This window comes from Mchenga conophoros, linkage group LG4 (assembly GCF_057382185.1).
Source record: "Mchenga conophoros isolate Kocher_MC1m ecotype Shallow Benthic linkage group LG4, M_conophoros_male_GT1.1, whole genome shotgun sequence".
In the NCBI taxonomy this organism is placed as follows: Eukaryota; Metazoa; Chordata; class Actinopteri; order Cichliformes; family Cichlidae; genus Mchenga; species Mchenga conophoros.
Genome location: NC_140529.1, coordinates 1,421,315 through 1,428,810, shown reverse-complemented (window position 1 = coordinate 1,428,810; position 7,496 = coordinate 1,421,315). Strand labels below are relative to the sequence as shown.

At 37.5% G+C, this 7,496-nt stretch overlaps 1 pseudogene; it reads left to right on the top strand.

Moving 5' to 3' along the window:
• Nucleotides 1-200: 200 nt before the first annotated feature.
• LOC146575231 (sterile alpha motif domain-containing protein 3-like) lies at nt 201-6,607 on the top strand (annotated as a pseudogene).
• The last annotated feature ends 889 nt before the right edge of the window (nt 6,608-7,496 follow it).

Below are 7,496 nucleotides of genomic sequence, written 5' to 3'. Positions count from 1 at the left end.
GCTGATAATAACGTTTAAAGGAAATATCTTGACGCCGCACTTGTTTAATATATAACAAGGGTGTCGCAGCTGGGGTTTGATAGTCGCGTTTTAAGCAATGTGGGAACTTTTTCAGCATGTAATCTGAGCTTGTAATACGGTGTTATCACTATAAGTAATCGGTCTGAAAGAACAGACGGCAGAAACTGTCGGAAATCTGGAGAAAGGAGTCACCTTAGTAGTGAATATTAACACATTACAGCATTCTAGTCTTTTTTTTCTTCCAAACTTGAAAGGGCACAAAAGCATGCTCAGACTCTGCTCTCCTGTGTCCAGTAGTCCCAAACAAACATCTAAATTTAAAAATGAAAACTTTGCATATCGAGAGGATTCACTCTAAAGATTTGGTTTATTTTATTTAATTTACTGATTTTTTTTAAATGAATATTTCTTTGAACTGAAAGAAGTTGTACAAAAGGTTTTAATGTGTGTGATATACGGTTTTTACCCATGTAAAAATGTGGTGATAAATATCCTTACATTGAATTTAGAGTTTGTACTACCATTTATCTTGCAGACAATGAGGTTGATGGTGACACAGTTGACTGCGGTCTTACTGAGACTATGGTTGCATACCTTTTCCAAGGATCCTTCAAAAAGCAGGTTAAATTCAACCAGTTTGTGTCAAGGATGAAGGAATCTTCAGTCAGTCTGACTCTACAGACTGTCTCTCCAGAAGACTGGCAACCATCTACTTCGTCAACTTCAATAAGGTATTTTCTTATTTATAATGAAGTTAGTATGTCTGAAGCATACATGTTGGCCGTTATGCACTTTTAGGATTTAGTTAATATGATCATTGTTTCTACCATATGTATTGTTACTGTAGTGTTTTATACTTCAATTCATGCAATAAAAACAAACACTTAACTGTTTTCACAGCAATGAAAATACTTTGAGACTGCCAGCCTCTTTTGAAATTCCAAGATTTCCCAAAAATCTGCAACTAAAACTGGACAACAAAGAACCGTGCCATAAAAATCCAAGGGACAGACACACAATAATCAGAGTTCTATATGAAGCTGTGGCACAGTATACTATGTAAGTTAATCAGGGTAATGTTAGCTTGTTGCTTTAGAAAAAGCTGAATCTGTCATATTGAAAATAAACGCTACATTACTAAGAAACAATAACTAACACTTGATAAAGTTTGTTTGTCAGCAGTTGCTCTAACACTTCTGTTTCTTCTGATATTACAGGTATCCCACAAATTCTGAATATGTGCAAGCTGTGAAGACGCTGGTAACGAAGTATCCTTTCCTCAAGGATCATGAGGGAAATGGTTATGTAAGTTAAATTTAAAATTAGCATAAGGTTCCTTCAAGATTACAAAGTAAAAGTGAAGCTTTTTTCGATCTTGTTTTGTTAGTAAGACAATCTGTAGCCTCTCAGTAGGTTTGTATGAAGTATGTGTTACGTAAGGCCCAAAATGGCCTCCGTACAAGAAAGTAGTAGCTCTAATATTGACCAGTAACGAACCACCACACGCACACTGTAATGGGTTACACAAGATTTATTTGTTCTTTCTCCGGGTAAAACTACTGGCTGAAGACACAACTCTGGCCAGGAATCCAAGGCCCAAAGCCACCGCGGTCAGGGTTGTTAGCCTTTTCAGGCCTGACTTCGTTCGAGGCTGGGTCTCCAGATCACATCCTGGGAGCTGGAACTTCCCCAAAACTGGTCCAGTTTCCTTGTCAGGGGCACAGAGAGTCTCCAGTCCAGTGTTTGTTTTCCTGCCTTCCAGCACATCCACTCACATCCCAATAAGAATGAGTCCTCCCTCCAACATCCTCAGTTTATTTTAAAAGCAAAACCAGGCCAGGTTAAAAATCTTTTCCATTAAAATGTGCACACTTCATCCTGGATCTTCGAGGCTTCCCTGCTTCACCAGTGTCCTACTAAAAAAAACAACGACAACCCCTACTTCCTGTTTCCTCTCCCCTTTATAGAGAAGGGCTCCAATCCTCCCCAATCAGCTGCTCCCTGTATTCAACTCCAAATAGCTGGCAGCTGGACTAGAGTAGAATCTCCACTCCCACATGGGTGTGGCCCACACCTCACATCAAACACAAAAAAACACCAAAGCATGCAATTAATACAAAACAAAATCTAAAGAAATGCCAACCCAAAAGCTTAGTGGGGGATTCTCTCCATCCTTTTCCACCATGCTATACTCTGTAACATATGTTTACTGATTCTTTGTTGGGTGTATTTTGTGTAGATTGTTTTTACAGTAACTTATGTTTCTGTTCAACAAGCACACATGGCATATGTCTTTGAGACGTAAATTCAAATCAGAGCGGGCACCACTAGTCGACAGTGAGGCAGTGAGGCGTTGTAAGGAGAAGTTTGGTTCTACGAGGAGAGGGCAGCCTAATAAATGTCAACGAACAAGTCAGAGAAATGTTTGTCAGGTTGGTGTGAGGGACACCTTGAGCTATAAAATGTTCTTGCCTCTGTTATTACATCTAAAACTAAGGATTAGGGATGCAACTGTACCTTTTTTCAAACCGAAACAATACCAATACTTGGATTAGAGCACTTGCTAATACAAAGTACCAGTGCTAATACTTCTACCTCACAAAAAATTATTAATTGGAAGGCGCTAAAAGAGGGTGAACTAGATTTAAAAAACAAAAACAAAAAAAACCCATTTTAAATATGACTCCAAAACTAAAATTTCAAGTTAACAATTAAGATTTTATGTGAAATTATTTCAGAGTTTCCATATTTTAAATATTGGTTCATGGTATCGGTTAACTTTAACCGATACGAGTTCTTTGTGATGCACAGATCGTGTCAGCTCTAATTGTATATTTAGTCTTATGTTGGGTTTCTAATCTGTTTTGACTTTCTCTTCTCACTCTTGCTTTCTTTCAAGGGACCATGCGTCCAAGGAGAGGATTTATTATCCATAGACGCCCACTTAAAGGTCATACAGTGCCAATATCAGAAGATGCAACCAGATACCATGGTGGTTCATAACCGTATGCAGCAAACGTTTGCTTGGCGGCAGAAAGAAATTGCAAATGGTATGCCTGTGGAAGATGTGTTGAAGAAGTACCCCTTCTTAGGGATGCCTACTGGTGTAAGTCAGAAAGCTGAATTGAACTTGGAAATAGCTGTCACATTTAACATGTTTATAGTAGTATATTTTATTTGCCCTTGACCTTGCTTTCTTCATCTGTCCCTCTTTCCTTTTTTTGTATGTTCATGTAACTTCTTACAGTATTGTTGTTAAATTCTATAAAAAAAATAATTATGCAGCACCATACATAATTAATATCAACTTTAGATTATTTCATTTTCATACACTGTTATTTTGTACTGAAAATGAATTTTTTACTTGTAGCTGTGCAACGAACTCAGGTGGATCCAACCAACAACGGGTAATGTAAGCCAGCGAAGGTGATTGGCCTTACACGAGGGAAAACCCCACTCTACCAGCTCTACCTTGATGCAAGAGAGGAGGCTCTCACTGATGACCTACCAGGTATTTGCTTTTTTTTTTTAACTTCAAGGCTTCCATTTTATATAATTTTTATAGGTAACTGGAAATGCCAGATAAAATGCATGGGTGATCTTGTGTTTTGTTGTTTTTTTGGCAGATCTTGACACAAGGGCTGCACTTTTATTCCTGCCATACGTCTTCAAGGAGAAACTGGATCTCTTTGTCATACTTGGAGAGGTGTGTGTATTAAAATATTTAGTCTATATAAAAGGAAAACAAATGTATCTTTTGTTAAGAGACTAAGATATTGCTTTCCTCTACCTTCTCTTTTGACTTCAAAGGTTCATCCGAAAACCCCCTATCCAACTGTTCAGCTACTTCATGAAGACTGGAAACCAGTGTTCTCCAGAAGCGCTCCAAACATTGTGAAGTTGGATGGCAGTGAAGTGTGCAGAAGCTCGTGTATTTTTGAAGGAATCATCTCTTATTTCTGCTTGTATTTTGTCTTCAACCTTGCTTATCCAAAACATCTGAAGAACACCCTGATTTTTCTCCAAAAGTACATTGTGAAAATAGATGAGGGTGAGGACCGGCCTCTGCCAATCACAGTCACCAGACAAATAAATCTTCTGTATTGACCACCATGCCTCAGCCATATCAGTGCTCCAAATGTGGCAGAAGAACCTTTAGTTTGACAAAGCTTATTCAGCACATAGGACTTATTCATTCCCATGATGCCAATTTTGATATAACCTGTGGACTCAGTGACTGCTGTTCTTCCTTCAAAAAATATGAATCTTTCAGACGACATGTGTATAGGAAACACAGAGAGCAAGTGTTGTGTCCCCATAAAGACTTAGATGAAAATGAGCAGGAGGTAGTCAGTCCACACCCAAATGAATTTGCAAATGACATAACTGAAAATATTGAAACCCCTCCATCCTGGGATGAATTTTTGATAAATTTCAGAGACAATCTTTTCAAGTTCATTCTTAAGTGCAGAGAGAAAAATTCTTTACCGGTCTCTGTTCAGGAAGAAATTGTGGAAGACGTAAATTTTCTGATGTGTTTTTTCAAGGAGAACTACGATGCTTTTATAGCATATCATTTAGAGAAAATGGGTCTTGACGTGTCTTTGTGTCCAGAGGTTAAAAATGTCCTGCATTCAAATGAATTTTTTGAGAAGGCTTCAACAGCTATTCGATCTCCTTATTTAGTCAAAGAACATTGCAAATCAAAGATCAACATGACAGAGCCTGTTCATTGCAAATTAAGAGACTCTGTGGGTCATACAGTTAGCTCGTATTCATATGTGCCTGTTGATAAGGTGCTAAAAAATTATCTTTCTCATGAAGACATAAAAGATCACATTTTTTCAAGTGGCAATTCGGAAACTGATGAATTTCTAACAGATTACTCTGATGGAGAAATCTTCAGACATCATCAATTCTTCAAGGATAACCCAAATGCACTGCGACTCCATTTTTATGAGGATGAATTTGAAGTACTTAATCCTCTAGGATCTAAATGATCCAAACACAAACTTAGTGCATTTTATTACACTGTAGGCAATTTGGACAAAAGGTACACTTCTCAGCAGAGGCACATTCATCTAGCGTTATTGGTACGCTATTCTTTCGTTAAGCGGTGTGGTTGGCATGTTATCCTTAAACCTTTGCTTGATGATTTGGAAAAACTTTCCACTGATGGCTTTACTTTTACCATTGATAAAACTGAACACACTATTCATGCTGCTCTTGCAACTTTATCTTGTGATAATTTATCAGCTCACATGATTGGTGGTTTTTCTATGTCATTTAACACTGGTAGAATTTGTCGGTATTGCATGGCTTCTTATGAAGATATGAAACAATCCTTTGAGGAAGAAAGCTTTGTTTTAAGAACATCAGAGGTTCACCAGTATCATCTTGCACGAATCCAAGAATTTCCGGATGATAAAACAATATATGGTGTAAATAGTTCATGTCCTTTTGACAGACTGAGTTATTTCAGTGTTACACAAGCTTTACCACCTGATGTAATGCATGATCTGTTGGAAGGTGTAGTTCCTCTAGTTATGAAACTAGTGATTTGTAAAGCCCACACTGAGAAGCATATTACAATTAGAGAGATCAATGAAGAATTGCAAAAAATGCCCATTGGTCAGAATGACAAAACAAACAAACCAGTACAGTTATCAGAAAGACTACAGAGTGTTGGTATTGTTGGATCAGCATCTCAAAAGTGGTGCCTGTTCAGATTGCTGCCATTTCTGATGGCAGACCGTGTGCCACCTAATTGTAAATATTGGCATGTTTTTCTTCTATGTCGTGAAATAACAGAGATTGTAATGGCTAAAAAAGTGCGAAAAGAGAATATTTTATTGTTGAAGTTGCTTGTCCATGAGTTTCTCACAAAACTGAAAAGTGTATTTGGGGATGTAATTACACCAAAGTGTCATTATTTAATCCACTATGCAAGACTGATTGAAATGTTCGGCCCTCTACGTTTGTTATGGTGTATGAGATTTGAAAGTAAGCACCAGTATTTCAAAACGTTGTCCCGCAATTGTAGAAATTTTATGAACATTGCTACAACTTTGAGCAACAGACATCAGTTCAGACAGTGCTGGGAGTTTTCTAACAAAAGTTTACTTGGTGAATTTGAAAATGTTTTTGGAAAAAGTGTGACTACACCATTTTTGTCATTACCACTGGAACTGCAACAAGCACTGACAGTCTATTGTGGCTTTTCTGAAGTTGATAGTGCTAAGAAAGCTTTCCAGCGTGTGTCAGAAGTAATTGTGAACAGTGTCAAATACTGTGTAAGAGATGTGTTTGTCATTGATGTACTGCATTCAGAGAAGATTCCTCTGTTCTGGCAAATTAAGTACATATTTAATATTGACACAATGTGGGTCTTTTGTGGAAAAATTCTCATTCCTCTGTTATATGACAACCATTTTCATTCATACAGTGTTAGAGTTGATAGTGAATGGACGTTGCTAAAACCTGGACAGGAAATTGATGTTGCAGCTTATGACACATACTCTGTTGATAACAGTTTGTATGTAACAGTTAAGCAATGTATTTAAGAAGGTAATAAATGTGACAAGTATTTTTGACTTTGTATCTTCAATTTTTCAAATCTTGAGAGGAAAAATGTAGGAAATCTGTGTTTAGATACTGAACCTTTAGAAAGACATTTTTGTACTCCTTTTAAGGGTTCTTTTTTGTACTTTATACTAAGGGTACAACTTTGCCCTTTAAAGTACAGGTTTGACATGTAAAAGGTACAAATTACAAGGGTACAAATCAGTACCCACAGTTTAGGGTACAGAACGGTACCTTAGAGGGTACCACCCCAGTGACAAGCCATTGTACCCCTATAGGTACATTTCTGTACTTTAATTTCTGAGTGTGAATGATTGATGAAGTTGAAAAGCTTAAAACTGAGCTTGACTAGGCCTTCCCCAGAGTCTCCATCAACACCACCTTTCCTCAATTCTTATGATGTATTACCACCAATTGGAATAGGCCATTAGAAGTATACTTCATCTTGTCTCCCTCTATTCTCTTTCCATCACCCCCAACCGGTCGCAGCAGATGGCCGCCCCTTCTTGAGCCTGGTTCTGCCGGAGGTTTCTTCCTAAAGGGAGTTTTTCCTCCCCACTGTCGCCCAGTGCTTGCTCAAAGGGGATCATTGGATTGTTGGGGTTTTCTGGCTTTTTCTGTAGTGTTTTCACCTTACAGTATAAAGCAGCTTGAGGAGACTGTTGTTTTGCCATGATGCTATATAATCTTAAATATAACTGAATTTTCTAAACATCTATTATAGCATCAAAGTAAAACAAAAAAACTAAAGTATACTTCAATGAAATTAATCAAAATGTCGAATCTGGCAAAAAAAAGAAAAGAAAAAAGGTTTCACCTTTAAATAAAAATCCAAATCACAAAAATTCTGATTTTTGTTGTGTGTGGGGGTTTTTGTGTGTGTTGTCAAGTAT